This window comes from Notothenia rossii (assembly GCF_949606895.1).
Source record: "Notothenia rossii genome assembly, chromosome: 8".
NCBI lineage: Eukaryota > Metazoa > Chordata > Actinopteri > Perciformes > Nototheniidae > Notothenia > Notothenia rossii.
Window position 1 is genome coordinate 27,557,912 of NC_136906.1, and position 24,902 is coordinate 27,582,813.

A 24,902-nucleotide genomic window follows, 5' to 3' on the forward strand; every position below is an offset into this window, starting at 1 on the left:
ACAATGAACACTTTTTTGGAGAGTTTTAAGGTCACATGATATAGAAGCTAAATGAAAGCATGACATTTTATCAGTAAGATATTCGTGTAAAATAAAATAAGAAAGGGCATAATTCCAATTACAATATGTGTATAAAGTATAAGAACCTCTAAAATCCAATTTAAAAAAAAAAGCTGTGTCATTACATTATTTTACTCTGATTCATTTGATAACATTTCATGGAAGCTATTGAACAATCAGGAAAAAGCTGCATTTTGATAACCATATTTCAAATCCTAAAGATGTGCCCTATTTGTCTAGTGGATTATAACAATGCTGCATTTATTTAAAGTCACCAGGTCACATGATATGGAAACTATTTTTAAAAATCTGAGCCTTTTCAATAAGAAACCTCAGTTAGCACTTGTGCTAAAACACACTGCCTCCGAGTCTCTCTCTGAATATTCCTCATACACTGACGCATGCTTCCACTCTCCAACATTAGCTGTACGGCGTACTGACAGACAGCAGAGGAAGGTGACTAACAGGGAGGATGTGTGTGTGTCTCCACTGCTGGCTGTGTAGGTGGAGTCTCCATAGAAACCAGGAGCTTGTTGCGACTGCCTGCATCGAGCTGCTACACTCGAGGGACGAGCAATAGTGCTGTTTATCCAAAATTCTCTTGTGCATGATTGCTCCTCATCCAAATTGTTCTCAGAATTCTCCCTTCTTTTCAAGAATAGAGACCTAACAAATAACAAAACCTCTGGCCTCATGTCTGGTATTAGCTGCTCCTTAAGGTCATGAGGCTGTTTGAGCAGTGGGAAACTATTCCAGGTCTCTGATAATATCTGCAGCTTCTTAAATCTGCAGTTTTTTTATACACAAGTAGCCGGGATCAGCGCACTATGTGAGGAGCCATTAAAACTGGGTCTTATGACATGAAAACATGTCATTTAAAGACAAGATGTAGCGCGATGACGCACAATTCTCATTACACTAAATATTCACGTGGATTTTCCTCTTGTGATGCTGCTATTTTAAGAAACCAAATCCAGTTATTTGGTAATTATTGCAATCCCTGTTTAGACATAGCAGCAAAAACAAAAAGCCTTTTATTCGTTCAGCCTCAGGACTCAATGAGAGCTGCAACTGGAGCAGAAACTGCCTGCAAGCTGCAACTCTACTGTTTTTAGTGTTGGCTAGTTCTTTTTATGTTTCCTGATGCTCTTTCTAATATTATTTTCTCCAATATTTGATGTGTTGTCCTAGAGGCAGCATTTCATTTCAGAAAAGATTGTCCCTATCAAATAAAATATAAATTCTCTCCTAATTATTTACCTTATTTGTGTCTTGATTTTTTGGTTCTAATAGTAGCCTACGGTGGCCGACCCATGCAAATGCGCTACAATTAGGAAAATCGTGCCGCACTTTCAAACAACATGTATACTGTAAATTGCATCTCAATCTCACAGAGTTTGTCTGTTTCATAATTGTAAATGTTTTGTCAGCATTGAAATGACAAGGTTAGCTTCGAGCTAGCATACAGCAGATCTTTAATAATATCAAAAGTAGTCATGCAATCACATTGTTAAAATAAGCAGATAAAACTTTTTAGGTTAGTTTCCAGTGACAGTTCAGTTGGCAATCTTTATAATCTCCATTTTCCGTGTTGTTTTGAGCGTCTTGCATAGTTTTTTTATTTGCAGTGTTTTGTTTATGCAGCACTTTTAGAAAACGCTGTGCATGTTTTGTCAAGTTGGTGAAGATGTTTCTTAATTTTCATGTGTTATGGCACTTTTGTGTTTTTATGTTTTGATTGCCACGAGTCTCTCCTAATGGAAGTGTTATGGGCCGCTGTATTGCTTTTGCCCGTCGGCCACCGTGTTATCGAGTTCTTCCTGAGAAATATGATTTCCTTTCAAAATGTCGCTCTATTGATATCATCTACATTTCCTCTTAAGGGAGATAACTTACCAAAGACAGAAGTCAGTTCACAGTTTTTGTGAATGATTCTTGCAGTGTTAACGCACCTCTTTATGTGTCCTGGGGGATTTTTCTGAATTAATCACCACAAAGTTCATGCACTCCAAAAGCTACCTGATGCAAGTACAACTAGAAAATCTGATAATCAGATAAAAACACAATTCATAAGAAAAATGCTGCAGGTGAACAATCTCCTATGAGACTGCAGTACTCTCACTGACCCCACTGTGGCAGTGTAGAGCAAAGCACGCACACTTGCACGTCCACACACATGGAAGCTTTCTCATTTCTCTAATTCCCCTCCTCGACTCCTTTCCTCGTGTCTTAGTCCCGCCCACAGGAGATGCGAGCGGAGGAGTCGAGGAGGGGAACCGAGGAGAGAGGAGGGTAAGTGGTAGTGGTGGTCTAATGCAGGGGTTCCCAACCTTTTTTCCCAAGAGCCCCCCCAAATGACTCCTACTGTCACAAACTGGATGAATGTGAAGTATTTTGTTAAAGGAGGATGAAAGCGTAATTAAGGAGCACTATTGGAGTGACTTTGATGGTTATTGGACTCAGGATTAATTTATTTGGATTCCCGCTGTATGAAGAATTTAAAGGCTGGCACAAGTGGAAACAAAGGGATTAAACTGTTTAAAACACATGCTCAAAGTAAGCCGGATTTTGCCGATGTGTTTATGTGGATTCAAAAGTCGTAAATAATCTACAAAATGGAGGAGACCGATCTGATTGGAGCAACTGTGACAAATAATCCAAATGAAACCGGCATGGACAATGACTATGTTTTAAAAATGCGCTTATCCAGACAAGCCAGGTTTGGACACTTTATGGGCAGAAACATTTCTATTAAAGAAAGAATGATATATTTCTGTCTTTTTATGCCTTTAATACTAACTTGAATGTTTATTAAAAATGAATTAGTCAATTATTTTTTATATTTTATTGTAATGTAGAGACAAGGCTTTTAGTGACAATCATGTATTGCCTTACAATTATATGTAAAAAAAAAAAAAAAAAGTCTAAAAATGGTATTGGGCCTCAAATCATCTGAGGCCTGGCGCCCCCCCCCCCCCCCCCCCCACTGGTCTAATGGATAGTGAGGTGGGCTGAAGATCGGAAGGTTGAGAGTTCAGAGTTCCTGCCAGGAACACCACCACTAGTGAGAATGTCCCTGTAATTGGTAATTGTAAGTCGCTTTGGATAAAAGCGTCAGCTAAATGAAATGTAATGTAAGCAGCAGGCGTTTAGAGAAATGAGAAATCCTCTCCTCTGAGCAGTCATTTTAAAGAGACGTCCATTAATTATGACAGGAGGCACAGCAGAACTGTGTTCATGACAACGTATATATTTACTTTTAATTCATTGACACTGACAGTGCGGTATAATGAGACAATAACAGGCTACAGATGCGGACATATACACACACACACACATATATTTATATATATAAAAGTTGTATTTACAAGTAGGGCCTACCAACTGAGACCCGTCTGTCTGCCGCATCTACGCACACACACACACACAAGCCCACCTTAACCTGCCATCAGGCCCTGGGGGCCGGCCCGATTGTAGGCCCCCTATTCAAACAACAAATCAAAGTCATTTATAGCCTCGGCAGGCTCTGTGATCGCAGTTCTCCACTCTGCTCTATAGAGTGACGAAGTCCCTCCCCTTCCGGGGGAGCTCCATGGGACCTTTTTTCTGAAAAATGATGTATTGGAAGATTGGATGGAGAGAAAGATTATCTTTTGATCCCGTTTGAATTGAGCCACGAATTAAACATATGACAGGGTTGCCAACTCTCACGCATCTGGCGTGTGACAGACGCTTTCACTCTCAATCTCACGCTCTCACGCTGCCCAAACTATTCTCACGCCAAAAACAAGATGAACCGGCGGTCGTTTTTGGTTGGTTAATTACAAGCTGTCGATCCACTCCCTCCCCGCCCCCACCACTCTTAACAACGTTAACAGACAGCAGAGCAGTGGGAGCCGGTTGGTCAATCCCCGACCCGTATTGCGCATCCGCAGATCTAAGATCCAGTAGAAATGATTAAAAAGTAAAAGTCTGCTTATTGTTCTACTAGGCCAAAATAGAGTCAAAGAGTATATGAGAGTGAGAGTGTGTTAATTAATATATTTGGCAGTTTGGAGTAAGTCTGTAGATTTGTGTGTGTGTTTCATGTTTAGGCCTCTCACGATAATTAATTTTGTTGGATACATTTTCCCGGAAATTATTGCGATAAACGATAATACCGGCACCGTTGTATCACCACTGACATAATGATAATATATAATAATAATTCAAGTGTATCCTTTCAAACTGCTAGTCACATCCTCATGTAAATGGCAATTTATCGAGGTCAGAAAAGTTATCGAGTTCATTTTTATTTATCGTACGATAAGCTAATTAATTGCTTATCGCGACAGGCCTAGGCACACGATAAAACAGTGGAAACAAACATGTGTTTGACTTTCATTAGTGAATGAAACGTTGTGCCCTTTATAGTCTGTGTCCAATATTGTGTATTTGTATATATTGTATATATATCCTATATATATGCTAAGGTCCCGCTACTGACACGATAGCAGTCATTTAGTGCGCATATGTGTAATTAAACCCATGATATCAAAATCTCACTCCACCCAAATTTGGCAAGCACTTCTCCCCCGGGCTTAAAGGTGTATTATAGAATGATCACACCGGTGTGACAGTACTCTTCAAAGGGTTCACGAAATATGACTAATACTCTTACTGTTTAACATTTTGGGTTACTTGATGTTACTTCATGTTAAGGCAAATAAAAATGACAAGGCTACGACTGTAATGCTAACTAACGTGCTTGCTACTAGCTAGGTAGCTAACTTTTTTTTTTTTGACAAATGTTTTTATTGTCTTTTTTCAGTTACAGTACAAAAATACAAAACAAAACACAACAATAGGCACAACAATAGGCATATAAGGCACTTGAAAAAAAAAAATGCAGATATTAGTGGTATAGTGCTGGTTTGATAACTAACTGTTACATTGTGTTTTCCTACGAAACGTAAAGAATGAAAAACATTTTTACAAGCATCCACATGTTCATGTGGACATCAGTTGTATCCCACATACAAGTATTTCCTCAATACATATTGTGATTTGTTAACAAAACAAAAAGCAACAAAACTAAATAAAGCAAGAACAACAGACTACCAAGCTGTCACGAAATCATCCCCCTCAAGAAACTGCATAAATGAGCCCCAAATCTTTACAAATGTGTTATATTTCCCTTTAATGGCATATGTAAGCTTTTCCAATGCAAGGCATTGCAGTAGCCCCTCAATCCAAATTCGTTTGCTTGGTCTATGAACAGACCTCCATGATAGTGCAATTTTATGTTTAGCTTCAAGAAGACAGAATATGACCATCTTCTTACAGCTATTGCTAAGCGTACAGCTTGTTGGGAAACGACCAAGAATACAAAGTTTGGGACAGAGTGGAAGTTGTTCCTTAATAAAGATGGATACAATTGTGATAACCTCTTTCCAAAAATCTTGAATGAGGGTGCATTCCCAGAGGCAATGAAACAAATTACCTTTATGAATACCACACTTGACACAAGTATCTGGCGTACTGGGGTAAATGCGATGCAATAATTCTGGAGTAAAGTATGTTCTCATCAACCATTTGTACTGGAGGAGTTTAAACCTTGTATTTATTGTTTGCACCTGGCATTGGAAGCATATATCCTGCCATTCTTCTACAGTTATATCTTCATTAAGGTCTGAACACCATGCCAATCTTTTATCTTCTGAAGATTCTTTTGTTGCATCTATGATAATCTGGTAAAATTTTGAAATTAATCCAGCTGCTCCATGTTGGTTCAGGACTGTCCTTTCCAAAGAGTTTTGTGAGGGAAGATTTACAGAGTTCTGTGTCTTTGTTATGAAGCTTCTTATCTGAAGATACTTGAAAAGGTGTTTAGGCTCAATGCCAAATCTTTGCTTGATCTCCATAAAACTTAAAAGAGTATCATTCTCATACAGATCTGAAATCTTCCTGATCCCTCTGTCTGCCCATAACTTGAAACCAGGGTCATTAGTACCTGGCGTGAAATTTCTGTTCCCCCAAATAGGTGAGAATTGGGATAGTGGAGCATTTTCCCCAAGATAATTTAACACTTCGTGCCATACTATCAGTGTATTTCTAACAAAGGGGTTTGCGGTGTGCCTTTTCAAAGTGGCTAAATTTGCAGAATAAATGTAGAGGTATAAGGGACCTTTAGAAGTTGTTGTTTCCTCCATCTTTATCCAGTGCAGTGGTGACTGATGGTCAAACCAATATGAGGCTGCTCTTAGTTGGGCAGCCCAATAGTATCCTTGGAGGAAAGGGAGTTTTAACCCACCTCTTTCATACGGTAAGTACAACAGAGTCATACGCAGCCTTGGGCGTCTATTGTTCCAAATAAAATTACAAAAAAGTTTTTTCATTTTGTTAAAGAAATTATCAGGCGGAGCGAGTGGGATGGATTGGAAAAGGTACAGGAACTTAGGAAGAATATTCATCTTCAAAACATTAATACGTCCTATCATTGAGAGTGGCAAAGATTTCCATCTGTTAATAGATTCCTCTACTGACTCAATCACTGGGTTATAGTTAGTTGGTATAACGGATTCTATTGTAGGTGTGATTTTAACTCCAAGGTATGTAAAGCTGTCCGTAATATTCCTAAAAGGAGTACTTAGTGGCGGATTCAGTCTCTCAGATTTTTTCAGAAAGAGAATTGTAGATTTAGATGCATTAACCTTGTAGCCTGAGAAGCTGCCATATGTTCCTATTAAAGTTAGTAATATAGGTATAGATTGTTTCAAGTCTGTCAAAAAAATAACTATATCGTCTGCAAATAATCCTATTTTATTCTCAATATTATTAATTTTGATACCAGTTATTTGAGTGTTGCTTCTAATTGCAATCGCTAAAGGTTCGATGGCCATAACAAAAAGATGGGGAGACAAAGGACATCCCTGTCTTGTACCTCTGGACAGAGAGAACTGTTTGGATACCATATAGTTGGTCATTACTGAAGCTGTTGAGTCATGGTATAAGATTTTAATCCACTTGAGAATATATCTGCCAATTCCAAAGCGCTGCAGCACCTCAAATAGGTATTCGTGCTCGACCCTATCAAAGGCTTTCTCCGCATCAAGTCCTATCACAGCCATATCAGATGTTTCTTGTTTGGCATGTATAATATTCATTAACCTACGAATATTGTGAGAGCCTTGTCTTTCTTTAATGAAGCCATTTTGATCTTGTGCAATAATATATGGCAAGTGTTTCTCTAACCTTCTGGCAAGGACTTTGGCTATTATTTTCACATCATTATTAATCAGAGAAATGGGGCGATAGGATTCACACTTTGTAGGGGGTTTCCCTGGTTTTAATATTAATGTTATAAGTGCGTTCCGTAATGATGGCGGCAGCTCCCCCTTCTCAAGCGATTCTTCGCACATGTTCAATAACGGAACCAACAGCATGTCTTTGAAGTTTTTGTAGATTTCAATAGGAATACCGTCCGGTCCTGGGGCTTTCCCTCCTTTCATACTGTCTATGGCCTCTGACAATTCAGATGCTACGATTGGGGAGTCAAGCTCCTCTTTTGCGTCCTCTGTCAGGACTGGTATTTCTATCTGATCTAGGAAGCTGTGAAGATTATGAGCTGAGGCTGGACATTCTGACATATACAATTTAGAGTAGAATTTCTGGAAAGAACTATTAATTTCTTGTGGATTAGTAATTGTTGTCCCTTCCTCTGACTTTATTTCTAAAATTAACCTTTCATTCTGCATTGATTTTAAACGCCAGGCTAGTAGTTTCCCTGCCTTCTCTCCTTGGTCGTAGAATGTCTGTTTCAGTTTCATTATGCTATTTAATGCTTTATTTGAGGACAGCTCATTATACTGTGCTCTTAGAATAGCCAGTCTCTGTCTAGTTTCTGTTGTATCATTAAGGTTAATTTCTATCTCTAGTTCTTTAATATCTTTTTCTAGCTCCAACAGCTTAAGGTTCTGTTTATTAGAGATACTGCTTGTATAGCTGATCATTTGCCCGCGTATATAGGCCTTGAATGCCTCCCACCTCGTAGATGCTGATGTTTGAGTAGTGTTCACTTTAAAGTAAATATCAGTATTGTCCCCGACAAAGGTTAAGAACTGTTTGTCATGTAACCATCGTGGGCTTAATCGCCACATTGTTAGACCCCTGGTAGCTGCTTTTACAGTGTAATTGACTAGTAGTAATGCATGATCAGAAATGACAATGCTTTTATACACTGAGTCATTAACATTGTCTATCATAGGCTTAGAAATGAGGAAGTAGTCTATGCGGGAGTAAGAGTTATGTGTAGTAGAATGACATGAATATTCCCGTCTGGAAGGATTCCTATTTCTCCATATATCACAAAGATTTAACTCACTCATAAAGTGTTGTATTGTTTTCCTACTCTGCATATGTGAGGTGTCCATACCTGATGACTTATCCAGTTTCGGATTTAGAGTACAATTGAAGTCCCCTGCCATACATATGTGGCCATGTAATGTTGATAGAGTCAGAAACAAGTTATTATAAAACTGTGCATCATCGTTGTTAGGCCCATATAGACATACTAGATTAATGTCTTGATTTAGTAAAGAGCCCTGGACGATAACAAATCTGCCTGCAGTGTCTTGTATGAAATTATAAACCCTTAATGGCACAGATGAGTGTATCAGTATTGCCACCCCTCTGGCTTGAGAGGAAAATGAGGCAGATATGACTTGACCTTGCCATCTCCTTTTTAATGGAATATATTCACTGGAAAGTAAATGAGTTTCTTGAATAAAAGCTATCTGCGTTTTGAGCTGCCTCAACCTAGACATTACTTGTTTTAATTTCACTAGCTTCCTAAGACCTCTAACGTTCCATGAAATCATATTTATTTTAGTATGACCACTCATGATGTAAACAGTAAACTAAGCTTGTGTAACCACCTTATTAACCATGCCTTATAATGAAATAAAAATAAAAAGTGTGCCTTTAGAACAAACAAATACAACAGGGAATAACAGGGGCCTCTCCTAAAGGAGGCAACAACAAGTAGACCTAGTCTAAACCCTGTGCAGCTAACCAAGCACATCTCCCCTCCCTCCCAAGTACCGGTTCCGATTTGACTAAACTCTGATCCTCTTGAGGAGCAGCAAGCAAGCAACCAGTAGTTGTTATAACACTAAAAAGAAAAGAAAAGAAAAGAAAAAGGTCGGAGCTCGTTCCGACTACATGCATATTTATATTACGAATGGTAAATACAATGTTCATTTGTGACCTTGTATCAGTCTTTGATTATTAGCCCGAGAGGACAGATAATGTCTCTATACTCCAATTTCCAAGCTCGTCATCAATCAGTCCATTTTAAAGCTTACCAGAACAGATCAATGTCGATTTCTTTCAGTCAAAGTCATCTGAAAGCCCTTCTTGGCGCGTTTCAGCTGGCGACTCTTTCTACACGTCTGGATTGGTATTCACCTTCTTCATCTTTAGGATGAATTCTTCAGCCTGGGATGGGGAAGTGAAGAAGTGCCATCTTTTGTCGTGTAGAATTCGCAGTTTTGCCGGGAACATAAATCCATATTCCTTGCGCATTTGGCGCAGACTTTGTTTCACACCATCAAAAAGTTTCCGTTGTTTCTGGACTTCAGTGGAAAAATCAGGAAAAAACATGACACGGCTATCCTCAACTGTGATGTCTCCTTTCAGACGTGCTGCTTTCATTACTCGATCTCTGTCTCGATATGTGAGGAATTTCACCAGAAGAATCCGTGGTCGGGTTTTATCCGACCCATCCTGCTCCCGGGTCTGTTGCGGCGTTTTCCCCAGTCTGTAGGCTTGCTCTATATTCAATGGCTGTCCCGTTTCAATGTCAAGCACCCTGGGAAGCCATGTCATTAGGAATGTACGGGCATCTCCACTCTCCGATCCTTCGGGTAGTCCAACCAACCTCAGATTGGTGCGGCGTTGTCTGTTTTCCAGCTCTTCCATCTGTGAGATGAGCTTCTGGACTGTTTTCTGCGTAGCATTAGCTTGGGTTGCTAGCGAAGCGATCTGGTCCTCCGCTGTGCTAATGCGGGTTTCTGCCTCTGTGAGCCTTTCAGAAAATGCCCCGATAGCTTCTTTTATCTCTCGGTTGGAAGAAACCACTTCATGTAGTTGTCCAGAAAAGTCATTTCTCATGGATTGTATGGCTGCTAAGATCTGATTCTCATCATGGCTATAGTCCACCTGGGCTAGCATCGTGCTATCGCTAGGTGTCTGTTCGTCCGTGATGTCCTCGTGTAGAGTTCCAATTTCTGTCTTTTTATCGTCTTTCTGTCTTCTCCCTCGATTTTTCGACATTATCCGAAATAAAGCCTATATTGGCAAATGTTTTCGGTCACAAGTAGCTCGATTTGGATACTAAATATGGTAGAAATATATTAATTTCGTCGGAGCCTCGCCCCGCCCGACCTCTCAGCTGCGTGTCATAACCGGAAAACCCTAGGTAGCTAACTTGATCCAGCCAGCCACTCCTGGTCCTTTCATCAGACGGGAAGCGAAAGAACGAGCAAGACCCATTGCTGGTATGATAACAACCTGGTACTAAGCACACAGGCATCTTGTTAAAGTTATCTTATCTTAGCTATCTCTTATATTTAGCGGAGGAAAACATTTATTTTGGATTTGTCTAGGACTGTCGGCTTCCTGTTTTTCATTCAAGGAGGTTCACCCCCTGTCTGTCATGTCTATTTGTTTCCTGTCTGTGTTTTCCCTCCTGTGTGATTACCTGATTCTGTTCACCTGTGTCTGTGTTTTCCCTCCCCTCCCGTGACTTCGCCACTCCATACGCGCGCGTGGTCCTCTCCTCCAGAAGAGTGATGTATCGGCCCTCCCTCATGTGTTTGACCGGATGCCGTTGGCTCCCCTCCACGTAGCAAGTCCTCGTCAAATAACCGGTAAGCCTCGGCATTTTTTGTAAAGCTGCTTGTCTCGAAACTCCTTTTCCCTCAACTATTTCCTTTTCCGAGCGCCACTTTGATTACTATAGCCACTACGCCTTACATTCATAATTTCAGCAGAGGGAGGGGAAGCGGCGCTGTGGAACAGCAGTGGCGAGGGAGAGCTGTCTTCTTCCATTTACAAGCTTCAAAAATGTATTTATCGTGTGATTTTGGAAATAAAAGTTTCATATTCTGAAAGCCAATACGTTTGAATTTTTTTTTGAATTTTTACACTCCAGTGAATTTTTTTATTTTATTTGTATTAGCTCATGATAGGCCCCCGATCTCCGTAGGCCCCTGGGCTTCAGCCCAGGTCAGTCCGTGCATTAAGGCGGCCCTGCACACTCTCACCTACATACTGTACCACACGCACCTACTGTACTACACGCACCTACACACTGTACAACACACACTGTACCACACGCACCACACTGTACAACACACACCTACACACTGTACCACACGCACCACACTGTACAACACACACCTACACACAGTACAACACGCAGCTACACCCTGTACCACACGCAGGGCTGTCCTGTCCCTCCCAACAGGAAGATCGCGCAGAATGCGTGGGGCCTCAACTCGCAGAGGGGGCCTCATCTTGCGGAGGGAGCCTCATCTTGTGGAGGGAGCCTCAACTGAGCCGCAAATGCGTGTGTTTATGCGGCGCAATTAGTGTGTCCCGGCACGGTGTCGCCAAGGCTCCACTAATACCCCTCTAGGTAAAATAATATTTGTATCATGCCAAAAAGCTGCTGTGTCGTTTATTGCACCTCAAACATTAAAACAAATCCAGAGTTACGTTTTTCTGTACTTCCTCTAAGAAAAAAGTACAGTAAAAGAAGGTAGCTTCAGCCTTGATCGCTATTCAAATGACAGTGTTGTTTTCCCTAAAATTGGGCGGGGCCGTAATTTCCGCCCGGAAGGGACGTAGATGTTACTCTCATCTATGGACATCGATCACCTGCTGCTATATTTAACCATATATCGAGCCAAATACATCGATTTCCAATGTTTTAATGTCATTGTTTGCCTGTCTGGCCATTGTAATCGGGCTCTTTGAAGATCATAAAATCCACGGTTTTCTTACATTTCTGATTGGATTGGCAAAATCTTCTGAATTTGAATGGTGGGCGGAACCGTCATTTATGCCCGGAAGTGACGCATTTGTTACTCTCATCTATGTGCCGAAGTCCCTCCCTTACCGGTGGACCTCCATGGGACCTTATTTCGGAAAAAATCAACTCAATGGCGAGAGAAAGATTATCTTTCGATCCCGTTGTGCTACGAATTACACATATGATGTTTGTCAATTTCAAAGATAATTTTGCAAGTCAACATTTTTTAAATGTGTCGTAAAACTGTGAAGTAACACTTTTTTTTGTGTGAAACCGCTCAATGAACTACATCTCCGGTCTCGCACCCAGGGGCGCCGTAAGGGGGTGAGAAGTTAGGACGATTCTAAGGGCCCGTGACTGACAGGGGCCCCAAACATTTTTAGAACATTAAGAAAAAATGTTTAAGTAACCTTTCATCAATCATCAACAATTAACATTAATATAAAGTCAAATTGATAATGTAATCACCAAACTTACGATTTATTTCACATTTTTTCTTCCAAAGGTTAATTATCCAAAGCTGCTGTACACCCCCCTTTATTTACATGTAATGGTTTGGTCCTGCCTCCAAATGCTGTGCGGCACCACACTTTCTGGCAAAGAGTGAGAGCATGTGAGGAGGGATGCTAGTACTTATGTGTGTGCGATGTCTTAACGACTAAGAAAGTCAGGCTTTCAAAAAACGAAAAGAAAGGAGAGAAAGACAAGAGAGAGGGACTAAAGGGCGACAGTATGTCGCCCAGTTTTTCAAAAGAAAAGGTGGGTGTGGTGGTCCATGAGTGGTGGAAATTAGTCTGTTAGCTTAGTCCATTGTAAATAGTAATTGTGATGTTTTGCTGACATTAAGTACTGTTAATATCTTCACAGAAAAGGCTGAGGTTTTTCATTTCACTCCTCTTTTAGCAGACTTTTAATAAAGAGGCGCGTTCACACCAAGTACTTTTCCCACAAAGGTTCCTGAGAACTACAATTTAGTTGCGTTCACACCAAAAAGTCCCAGGAACTAAATTAGTTCTCAAGAACCTTTTTTACCCCCTTTTCAGTCCCTGTTAGAGAGCAGGGACTTTCGTGGGAGAAAAAGGTCCCTGTGTCTGATTGGCTGGGCGGAATGCAAACCATGCCCCGTCAAACTCCCCAAAACGTTTGGAGCCGCCATTTTATTATCATTATTAGCATTAGCATTAGCCCAGCGCATTCTGGCCGTTTACTCGGAAGGCTTCAGTAGAAGCTGCTGGGAGTTTTTTTTATTTACATTTACTCGCCTTTGCAATGTTGTGGTTGTTAGAGTGTTAGGTTTCCTGTCAGCTCGTCTGTTGGGAAGATATAAAATATTAGTTTCATGGAAGTCACACCGTCACATATAAGAGCATTAAGACATACAGTACATAGGCTAAAACAAAACATCTAAAGATATAACCTTGCACTTCTATAAGTCTCCGGAACATTTTCACTACTTTGACATTTTTATAGATGAAAATTGAACTAAAGAAATAAATGGTAGATTAATCCATATTGAAAATAGGTATCAGCTGCTACACTAATTATAATAGTTATATTTCTTAATTAATTAAGATAAGATATTACTGTATTGATCCCAATTTGGGAAATGTTTGTGTTGCAGCAGCATAACAAGAAAAACAAAATATAAGTTATTATATATACAAAAGTATGTGAGGGATGGAATATTAAATTGAATATAAATGTAAAGTGTACATGTGATTTTATGTCCAAGAGAAGCTATGGAGCAGAGAGTTCTCTGCCAGCCAGAGGTGATTTGTTATGAGTTCAATATGTCAAACTGATTTCCCTGACTACAATCTTTAGTTACATGGTGAAACGTTATGCTGCTTGTACTAATTAGACTTCTCATATAAGCCACGCAGGTTTTAATAGGATGTATTCATTATCTTTACTTATGTTGCGGTCTTTTCAGCAGCGCCATCTCTAAAACGGCGATACAGTCACTACCCATCATTTACATTTCACCGTGACATGGACAAAAATGTAACGTCAGCTTACCTCATGACACGAATCCAGACTCTCCTTTGGAAAACATCGGCCGGGAAACGATAGAACAATATGTTTCATGCGAAGACCTGTGGCTGCAACCCGGAGCAAAGCAACAAACCACTGCGTAGCTAACTAGTAGCGCTAGCTTTAGCTAACGTTAGCTAACGAAACGAACTGCCGAGTAAAATTGGAAAACACTGGTAATTAATTATTCTATCATTTGTAAAACTACGGTGTTAAAAACGACAATTTCAAAAATGCAGATTATAATGGTCAGATATAGATATACAGATACTAAAGATAGGCAGGTACTTGCTTTCAAGAAGAACACAGGGGAAAACAAACTTAGCGGGAGTGTTTACGTGTTTGGCGTAATGACGTAAAACGGCCTCGACAATTTCTGTAGTCCTATTCAGCCATTCGGTAACAACCATCGTTTTTCAGACACGTAAACTCTTCAAAAATCCCCAGTGGGGTCACTGCTGATGTATTTAATGTCGTAGAACAAAACGTGATTTATCTCTTAAATTTGTGTCAACCACAGACCTTATTTCGAGCTATTTTCCAAAACCCTATGGAAAAAATGCATTGCTTTTTGAGGAAGGAACCGGAAGTGCTAAAAATGCTAACTTACTTCCGGGTTTTACGACGCGTCACTGCGGTTCTCTATTTGTATTAATGTGGACCGGAGGGAGAGGGTGACGAGCATAAGTTTCACTTTCCTTTTTTATTTAGGCGTCTCTGTTGAGTTTGTCGATACCTACACATATCTGGGGTTATGGTTGGACAGTAATCTGAACTTTAAACACCGTATTGAAGTTCAAACAAAGAAATTGAAGTTCACTCTTGGGTTCCTTTTCAGACTTAAATGTTGTTTTTCAACTTCATCCCGTAAAAGGTTGGTCTCTGGCTTATTCCTGTCCCAGCTGGACTACGGTGATACTATTTATACATTTGCCTGGCTGTCCCGCTGTTTTGGCCAAACTTGACCCCCTCTCAGACCCGGCGCCAGAACAAATCTAAAGGGAGGGCATATGATTTTCATGGGAGGGCACACAAAACCGTCATGTGCTGCGGGCCTGTGGCACAATATATATCAAACAGCAAGGCCAACAGCATTGCTTAAAGACGCACACGTATCGCAAATACATACACAAATAAAGGGCAACATAGAAACCACTTTTGAAACATTGTGTGCGTGGCAGCACAAACACTGGTAAATCACGAGCAAGGCACACTGGTTAAGGATGGCAGCTTCCTCATCGTTGCACTCGGAGAGAAATAGTAGAGACGGAGACGATGAACTGTTTAGCCCGCCTTGGGCATGGTTTATTTTTCTATGCACTGCAGGTGTATCCTTTCACTAACTTAGAACATTATTTTGGCCAACTCTGCATCTTTGTGCAGCGTATACTCAAACAGTGATAGGAAGAGCCCACTGCCTGACTCGGACATGCTGTGGAGTGAATCGTGGTCACCTCTGAGAGGGATTTGGTTGACAGCTAAAAAAGCTATAATATCAACGACAGCTGACACGTAATAACGGTTCCGTGCCAGCTGATCTGCACCAAAGTACTAATTTCCTTATTTGTTTCCTGGCGTATCTGTCTCTCTCTCCACAAACTCTCACATGAAATGTGTTCCTTTGATGCGGAATGCCTTACAGTGGCGGTGCCAGAGATTTTCTCTAGGGGGTGCTGTGGGGTAGCTTGACGTTTCATAGAGGGTGCTCAAACATTAACGGAGCGTCCACACAGCAGCGTGCGTTGACGCTTGGCGGTGGGCGTGTCTGAAGCTTGGGGAGTCAACGCGAGCAACACGACCAACAACCAATCACATGAATCTCCCGCCCACGACATACAAAGCAAAATGCTAGCATTCCATGCTAGCTATATATACTGTCTATGCCTGCTAGCTGTCCATTCAAAGTTTAAACGAGTTACACTGGATATAAACTCCCCAAACAGGCGAAAACCTACCAGTTTCACCCACTATCTCTGCGACCTCCCTCCATGCCTGGCTCCTCCGGTTTGTATCCTGATAGATGAACAGAGACTGATCATACAGCACCGGGTGATTCAGTACTCGCAGCATACACGCGGTTTGATTGGCTAGCAGTTGTACTGGAAGATTTTCATAAACGGGATTTGGTTGGCTGACGCTTCCGTCGAAGCTTCAAAAGTTGAACATGGTTCAACTTTTGACGCTGAAGGATTATTTGAATTATTTGAAGTATTAAAGTAACGTGGTATGGCAGGAAAGTTCAATCTGGTATATTCCTTTTAATGTCACCTTATATATATTCATGTGTGTTAAATTTGAAGGGACAAAGTATCTTTTCCCTCCCCCAATATATTGAGGTGAAGTCCTTGTGTTTAGAGAGAGATGGGAGCAGGGGACACCCTTATTTGGAGATAGTGCCAAAACTCTGGAATGTTTCCCTCGTAAAAGAAGGGTGTGCGATTACACATGCTTGGAGCAGATGTGTGTGTGTTTTCATTGCAGTAAATATATGTGCTACATGATTACTGGTCAACTATACCTCTGTTCTTATTCTTTCATGTGTGGGTACTAAATGGCTACAAACATTGTGGAGAAATTAGCTTAAACATCTTTTATTACTCTATATGAAATGGAAGCAGTTTTTTATGACAGGGACGAGAGAGTTGGGGGAGGGGACACATTCCGAAGAGTTTCAGCATGTCAATTATCAGGGGAATCGACTTGTTTTCAATAGATATGTGTGGTTGGTTACTTTGTATTAATAATAACAGTATGTGTAAAGGAAGCTGGAAATATACAATGTGAAACCTTTTATTTGAAGTAAAGATGTGAACAATAGCTCAAACAAATGGAAGGGCCATAGGACAAATGAGTGTGTTCTCTGTATTAGGCCTGTGTGAAGTTTGACTATTTGAAAAGCATCTCTAATACTGCTTAAGAGCATAGGTAATGTGTTCCTCGTTATTATTGATATGAAAGTAATTAACATGTATTACGTATATTTAGCCAACTATAACAACTATATCTTAAAACATACTTTTAACTTGTGTGTGGTAACCTGAAGGTGGGAAGATGGACTCAGGGACAAAGGGCCATAAAGGAGGTGTGTGCTGGCTACAAGATGTGAACCAGGTTTCTTCTGCTGTGTCGCACTGATTGGGTGCGACAGGCCATGTGTTGGTCTCTGCCAATAAGATGACCTCGGGGGGAAAGCCCGCACACACCCCCTCCTGTGTTTTTAGTATGAAACACTGTGTTTTCCAGGGGTTCGACCTCTTTTTCTTCAGGCTGACCAGGAGGGTAGGACAGGAGAGAGAGCAGGAAGTACTTCCTTTGTCTTTGTGTTTGTATTTGTATTTTGTATTGTTACTGTTTATCATTAAAGCAAGATTATTGTTTAACTTGTATTCTGGTGTTTCTTAATCCCTTCCTTTTCACGAATTTACCCAGCTTATCAAACGACACGCGGAGACGAGGTTGGTTTTCAACATCCTCCAAATCTCCAACAAGTGGTGAACCCGACGTGTCTGAGTGGGGTGTTTTCGGGGAAGAGACCACCAGCAGCAAGCGGACGGAATAGTCCAGGGCTAAACATCTCGGCTTCTTCTGACAACTAACAACAGAGCTCTGACAATAACAGGTAAACAGATGCCAGTTTAATTCGAAATCTGTGATTTGACCATATTCCAAATTTTAGGGTTGTCACACGAGGTTTACAGTGTTTTTTATAGTAACAATGCAAATGCGTGTTTTAGTTGTTAAAATCGGATATTGAGTTCCGGCAGGCCAGAAGGGTATTGAAGTCCCGGGCTTGAAAGTGGAGGTATTGAGTCCCCACAGTTAAAATCGGATATTGAGTTCCGGCAGGCCAGAAGGGTATTAAAGTCCCTGGCTTGAAAGTGGAGGTATTGAGTCCCCACAGTTGAAATAGGATATTAAGTTCCTAACGGGCCAGAAGGGTATTGAAGTCCCGGGCTTGAAAGTGGAGGTATTGAGTCCCCACAGTTAAAATCGGATATTGAGTTCCGGCAGGCCAGAAGGGTATTAAAGTCCCTGGCTTGAAAAGTGGAGGTATTGAGTCCCCACAGTTAGACTGTCTAGAGTAGTCAGTTGGTTGTATTAAGTCTCCATATAAGACTGACTCAAAATAACGAATCCACAGCTCGACGGGGCTGGAGATGAGTTATTTTTTTATAAGTGATCCAAAGGAGAGTAACGCAAACTTCAGAAAGTCATTCTGAAGTGACCGGGCCTCACTATATCCTTTGGTGTGTTGTGAATATTTACTGGTAACAGAAACAGCCTAAGTCAGATGAATAGATACGAAGTCATAATGAAGGGAGAATTTTAACGAGAGGAGCGTGAGTTAAGAGCTTACGAGGACAGTGGGTTCAAGCAAAAAAAAAAAATTGAATAAAAGGATAGCAGAAGTGTTAATTGTTGAAAGAAGCCCCCTTTTCCAAAGGAGAGGCTGAGAGCTACAGCAGGGGAGAGAGAAGGGGGTGTCAGTATTTGTCTGTGAGAGTTCCCCCCACCCTTTTTCCTCTCGAGAGCAGCAGCAGCAGCCCGGAGTGTGTCTGCTTGCTTTTTTCTCTAGTGATCTGAAGTTGGAGTGAAATACATAGAAAATTAACAGATCAAGGTGTGATTTGAAGTGGAAGATATATTGAAATAAATAAGAAACAATGATTTGCTGCTATTTATATATAGTCGTTGAGAACTGATTGATACCGTTGCATTGCGTTGTGAATTTCATGGTATTTGTCATTAACTAAGGATTGTACTTAATTATATTCCAAGGGGAAAATTATATTAAATACAAGAACAAAAGAGTAGAAAGTAAAGAGAAGGTTTTTGTAAGTTTGTCAGAGGGAATCTGTTAATGTTTAAGCATGACAGAGGTCCTGCACGAGGTTTTGCTCCAGCCATCTCACACGGTTACACAAAGGGGTGATTTATGAGAAACTTGTGGTCAGGAGAAATGAGATGTTTTGGAGAGTAGACAGAGAGAGAGAGAAAAGTAAGGTTGTTGCTAAAATATAGAGAGTAAAAGTTATATAAAGTTAACTACTATTCGGGAGAATGTCATATTGTTGAATGAGTAACCTAAAATAAGTGAAGATGGTGAAATAGTTTGATTAAGGATACAACCGGTAACTACTGATTAAATACACAGTGATGGTGTACATGAACATTGAGAGTAGATTAAGTTGTTTTGTTCTTCATGCTTTTCACCAGAAGTCATTTGAATTGTTATTATTTTTAAGTAGTGTTGTTTTGTGTTATATTTCTAGACTATAATGTACCCACATGCATGTGGTTTCTTTGTCCCAGTTCATTTTAAAGTCAGCCGCCTCATGGCTAAATCTATTTGACCCCATGAGGTCAAGAGTCATTCTGTGAGACCACCATCTTCTGAAAGACAAATCATTGTTCTTTTGTCACATTTTGAATTAGAAAAGAGTTCATTTTGCTAGATCAATTTATCTATAAATGTTGTAGTGGGAGTTTTGTGTTTGCTAACATTTTTAGGAACGACAACACCAGGAGATGAGTAAACTCAAGAATCCGTGGAGTGTAAATACATTGAGAAAAACACATTTTTATACTCTAACTTTTTGCACATCATAGACAAGGTATTTAGACAATATAAATAAATATTCACCAAAAGTAATAAGTAAAATGGAAAGTGTACATGGGCCTACACTTGAGTCAAATTATATTACTGTGATCTGATCAGTGTGCTCTGCAGGTTTACTATTGTTCTAAGTAACAGTGGGATTTAAAATATTGGAGAAAGTATGGAGATGTTCTTTCGTAGTGTGTGAAATATGTGATGCTTGAAACAGGTATTTCAATTTATGGAAGAAAATGGTTTCCTGAAAGAGTCAGGTTGGGTAGATATGTAACAATGGATGAAACAATTTATAGAGGGAGTTTTTGTAATATCATTAGTAGACATTAATGGTGTTGTTTAGATGGCATTTAGCAACTAAGACAGATAGTATGATTAGAAAGAGACAGAGTGGAAAGGGTTGGATTGATTCAATCTCAGTGTGCTAGATTTCTTATGGATAATGCGTCCCGGGACCTGGACTCCCCCTCTGAGTTAGAAAGGCTACGACCCCGTCCCTCCAAGCAGACAAAAGACCCAACCCAAAAGGAGGCTCATCCTTCTCCATCAAACAGACAGAGAACCGGAGCTGAACCGTCTCCACCTGAGGCATCCAGAACCGAACCGCTTGCTGACATACAGAAATACTCTCATCAGTCCCTCAGACAGGGCTGAGCCACGAGATTTGGCACAGGAGCAGAGTGGGGGACATGAGAGCAGAATCCGCCCTCCATGAAGCAGCAGAGAGACTGTAAAGGAGGAGATGAAATGCAAAGCAGTGCAAAGAACAGTGGCATGATGTGGGCTGCAGATGTGACTGGGCCAAAGGCTGCCTAAAAGAGTTACAGCGGATGGATTCAAGAGCTGATGGACTGAAGAGAAGACAGAATCAGAGGAGTTGGCATAGTCGATTTGAAGTGAGGAGGTCGGGGTCACGGCTTGAGACAACCAGGGGAGGAGAAAAGGAAAACGGGAATGAGTGAGTTTACACATAAACACACTTATTCACAAAACGCGCATAGAAGACACCACATTTAAAGAACTTGAATTGACTTGATAAATAAGTAAAGATAAAAAGAGGTATTAACCATGAATTAATCGATTGGTAAATTCAAAATAGCAGTAAAGAGGAAACTATTAAAGTAAAATGAGAAAATCATCCTAAAAACACACTGAGGGTTAAAGGGGGAGACATGAGGGAAATATGCACTACACTTTAAGCAGGGGGTGTTTTGGAGTAGCACGGTGTAGAACCATATTCTTCAATCTTTCCATCATATTAATAAATTATTCTTCAAGAGATTTTTATTCATGTGTGAATAAAGCAGTGATCTCATTTGTTACAATATTGATTTCACCATTGTGGCATAGTTATTACCATAGGAGGGCTTTAGGATGGAAACTGTTTTTAATCCTTGGTAAAGTAAAGGGTGATGGTTGCATGTTCGGACACCCAAGGTTCCACACACTGCTAAAGAGTTTAACATTGTTTTTAAGTAGACCAGAATTGAAGATACATTAGTATAATGAGCTATGAAATGCAGAGCTACACAGATCCTAGTAATGTTTTGACTCAAGATAATAGTTATGTACACAAGTTTCTGAATTACATTTATTAGACATTTTAGTACTACTTAGTTGTAAATAAATTGCAGTAGTAGTAGTACTATTATGAAGTGAGTTTTGTACCAAGTTGCAGGAAATGTGGGAAGCAGCCGTCCCGATGACAAGTTAGAGATATCTGACTTAAGGTGGTAATCGTGAATTGATAAATGATGGCGCTCCATATATGACGGATTTTTGTAGACAGAGGATACTGGCCTATGCTGAAATATCAAAGTCTCTGCAGAGCACGACACATGGCCAATGAAACTGAGACCAAATGACCTTTGACCCTGACTGACAGTGTGACTTGAGAACAGCACTATCAATGACTGACTCTGGGGCTGACCAAACTTGACTTTACAACCTGACAGTGTGGGTGTGAATGAATTTCTGCATGTGATCAGTGTAACTGCATGATTCTAAAACAATAACTAACCGAGCATGTCTTTGGACTAATACATTATTTTGGAGCTCCATGGGAAACACAGATTTCCTACAATTCCACACATTTGGAAAAACGCACATGTGACCCGTTTCTAATTCCCACAGGAGTTGGCGGTTTGCAAATGTAAAACTCAAACTAAAATCTAAAGATTCTGTTTCTTTTAGGACTGCCAGCTGGAAATGAACACTTATTTTCCCTGGAGTGTTTACTGTGAAAGATGATGGATATACTTTTGTGAATGATGTTTGGTATTTTCTTATAACCACTGGTTACCTGAAGGTTTTCTTCCCATACAGAAGTTTGTTACACATGTTTACATGTGTAAAAAGGGGGAGTGTGGGATATTTTCATTTAGGGACTGGAAGAAACCTGCCGCCCCAACTCAGATGTTCAATCTGACCATTGATTGACAGTTTTAGATTTAACCTGCTCCATATCTGGGGATAAGATACTGTTTGATTAATGTTGACATGTTTCTAATATTGATTGAGTTATAACAGGTAACACAGATGCAGAATCAGTGGCCAAGGGTCTACTGAGAGAGGTAATTCCAGAATGAGAATGAGAAGGTGAACTGTGATAATGAAAACAATTTTGTAATATTTCAACAGGTATTAAAGTAACTGAGGTTTGAAATGTAGAAAGAACATATTACAGCTAAGTTAAAACATAGTAATGTAATGAGATAGAATTTAATTTAGACAACATCTTGTAACTAGCCTGGTAAAGAAGTAAAGGCCATAGACTGTTTAGATCATTATGGGGATGTACATTTAATTTAAAGTCATAATAGAAAGACATTTGATGACAGTATGTTGGATTTCTGTATTCATTTTTCAGCTTGATAATATCTAAGCACGGACAGGTAGAAGCAGTCTCGCCTGGAAATTATTCACTTTGTCAGTATCATGATTTTAGTTTGTTTTTAATCCATAACATTAGTGTGTTCCATTACCAGAAACATTAGCAGTTCATATTATATTTAGATTTTAAATGGGATCTCAAGGATTTCATTTATAATAACACAGATGCTGGTCAGGAATTCAGAGCTATTGAGATATGTTATTTAGTTCACCTGAAGATGTTGGGGTTTATTTTGTTGACACAGGCCAAGTATTAGAATTCTGAAGCGGCCTACCAGCGGTGGGTCAAACACCTGAGGGCCCAGAAGCACTGAGCGTAGACTTGAGGGGTGGGTATCAGATTTCTCCACACAGGTTGCTGACGCCAAAAGGGGGACCCGAGGAGCAGGAGGCCGACACAGCGGAGTTCGTCTGGCTGAAGGTCGTCAGGCCTACGTGACTCAACCCCAGGTTCTCCGGCCTCTACAGAGTGACCCAGAGGACATCTCATGCCGTCCGCCGAGGAGCAAAGGGGGACATCTGGTACTACTGGAGCCAGTGTGCGGCGAGGAACACTCCGGCTAGGACCTTGGAGGACATCAGGATGGACCTGGCTATCGTCAACGCGGACATCCCTATAGCAGACGACTTGGAAGCTGTCATCAGCGGACTGGAGGAGAAGGACCTCGCGGACATCCCTACAGCAGACGACTTGGAAGGAGGCGTCAGCGGGCTGGGGGACTTCTCGAGGCAGCAGAGGAGTCTACTTCTCTCTGATCAGATTCATCAGTTCCACCTTTGAAGGAAAGGCCGCATCTCCCCCTCCCTATCAGCTGCCCTTGTTGGCGTATGATTCAACAACATGCAAGGATGCTGCTTTCTGGCACTCAGGCTCTCACTCTGATAGTTTCTTCACTGTAATTGGAGGTTGTTTTCTGTTCCCAAAGGTTTAATGAAGGGGGACAGACACAGTATCAAAGAATGACAGTACTTTTGTTTCAAATGTCTTATGTGTGTTGGTCTCGTGAAGCGAGACCAAAAAGGGGGAATTGAAGGATTATTTGAATTATTTGAAGTATTAAAGTAACGTGGTATGGCAGGAAAGTTCAATCTGGTATATTCCTTTTAATGTCACCTTATATATATTCATGTGTGTTAAATTTGAAGGGACAAAGTATCTTTTCCCTCCCCCAATATATTGAGGTGAAGTCCTTGTGTTTAGAGAGAGATGGGAGCAGGGGACACCCTTATTTGGAGATAGTGCCAAAACTCTGGAATGTTTCCCTCGTAAAAGAAGGGTGTGCGATTACACATGCTTGGAGCAGATGTGTGTGTGTTTTCATTGCAGTAAATATATGTGCTACATGATTACTGGTCAACTATACCTCTGTTCTTATTCTTTCATGTGTGGGTACTAAATGGCTACAAACATTGTGGAGAAATTAGCTTAAACATCTTTTATTACTCTATATGAAATGGAAGCAGTTTTTTATGACAGGGACGAGAGAGTTGGGGGAGGGGACACATTCCGAAGAGTTTCAGCATGTCAATTATCAGGGGAATCGACTTGTTTTCAATAGATATGTGTGGTTGGTTACTTTGTATTAATAATAACAGTATGTGTAAAGGAAGCTGGAAATATACAATGTGAAACCTTTTATTTGAAGTAAAGATGTGAACAATAGCTCAAACAAATGGAAGGGCCATAGGACAAATGAGTGTGTTCTCTGTATTAGGCCTGTGTGAAGTTTGACTATTTGAAAAGCATCTCTAATATTGCTTAAGAGCATAGGTAATGTGTTCCTCGTTATTATTGATATGAAAGTAATTAACATGTATTACGTATATTTAGCCAACTATAACAACTATATCTTAAAACATACTTTTAACTTGTGTGTGGTAACCTGAAGGGGGGAAGATGGACTCAGGGACAAAGGGCCATAAAGGAGGTGTGTGCTGGCTACAAGATGTGAACCAGGTTTCTTCTGCTGTGTCGCACTGATTGGGTGCGACAGGCCATGTGTTGGTCTCTGCCAATAAGATGACCTCGGGGGGAAAGCCCGCACACACCCCCTCCTGTGTTTTTAGTATGAAACACTGTGTTTTCCAGGGGTTCGACCTCTTTTTCTTCAGGCTGACCAGGAGGGTAGGACAGGAGAGAGAGCAGGAAGTACTTCCTTTGTCTTTGTGTTTGTATTTGTATTTTGTATTGTTACTGTTTATCATTAAAGCAAGATTATTGTTTAA

At 40.5% G+C, this 24,902-nt stretch overlaps 1 long non-coding RNA gene across 1 annotated transcript; it reads left to right on the top strand.

Moving 5' to 3' along the window:
• The first annotated feature begins 3,769 nt into the window (after positions 1-3,769).
• Positions 3,770-24,902, top strand: LOC307017334. Its single transcript, XR_013802129.1, has 2 exons — positions 3,770-10,970; positions 17,600-24,902. It is a non-coding gene; the product is annotated as an uncharacterized lncRNA (long non-coding RNA).